Consider the following 1,193-nt stretch of genomic DNA (forward strand, 5'->3'; position numbering starts at 1 on the left):
GACTGGGAGTGGAGAGCAACCTTTTGGTGGAATCTGGAGGAAAGAGGGTCTTTGTTTTGTTTTCACTGAATGGCCTTACGGGGAATGATCCCCTATCCCTTTGATTGATTGGATGTGCTCAATGCGCGGGCCTTCTTGACTGACAGAGCCTCTTCAATGGACACTTTAACCCGAGAGAGAGACAGAGAGGGATGGAGACAGACAGAGAGAGAGGGATGGCGACAGAGGGTGAGAGAGGGATGGAGAGACAGAGAGAAAAAAGGGGGAGATGTTTTTTCTTCACTTTTCCCTGCCCATAACGGTTCCTTCATTCCAACCATGGCGGGACTTGACTTTAACTGAAATAATTAAGCGAGTGTGACCTTCATCGGCAATTAGTTTCCTTTTTTTAAAATTTGCATAAACTGAAGAAGAAGGCGTGACGCTTGAAAACCGGTTAGTGAAAGTGGAGAATCGGTGCCATCATCAGCCTGGGCTGTTCGGAGAGGGTCTCTGGGTGAGAAATAAAGACCCTCCACAAGTAGACGGTATTTACGGCACTGCTGGCGTCACACCCCGCTGCGGCCGCACACCGCAATCTCAACACAACAATGATACAATAAACTCTTTGAAACGGACAAACGTTTGGGGATGTTCACTTTCTGGAGACCAGAGAGACTGAACATCCGAGGTGTGCCGCTTAGGTGGTGTCCGCACGTCCCAACTCCCGCAGGTCCTGGAGACGAGCTCAAACGCCGCTTTTTCGTCTGCAAAGAATAATTTTCTAACGGGATTAAATGCCGCTCTCGTGGAATGGGAGAGTCAAGAAACAAGCATCTATAACGTGCACTCTGACAAATTCCAGAGTTATGAAAAACGAGTAAGAAATATTATAAGTTGACACTTGGGCACATTTGATAGAAAAATAAAGTTAATCCATTATTTGGATCTCATCTATCACCTTAAACGGGTCTGGTATCAGTCCACGCCGCGTTCCTCGCCGGACCTTCGGACATCGCAGCCTCCCGACTCGCACAAGTGAGAGGGAAAGAAAGTTTCCAGTCTCGACCAATCAGCGAGCTCCTTGTGGAACGTGGACGCTCCCTCTCAGCCAATCAGAGCGAGCGGAGAAGTGATGGAGCTGCGGGCGCTGCAACTCATAAATGTTGCTCTATTGGGCAGCGCTGCACTCGCTGCCAGTGTGTCAACAACAA

The sequence above is a fragment of the Scleropages formosus genome, chromosome 10 (assembly GCF_900964775.1).
Source record: "Scleropages formosus chromosome 10, fSclFor1.1, whole genome shotgun sequence".
Classification (NCBI taxonomy): domain Eukaryota; kingdom Metazoa; phylum Chordata; class Actinopteri; order Osteoglossiformes; family Osteoglossidae; genus Scleropages; species Scleropages formosus.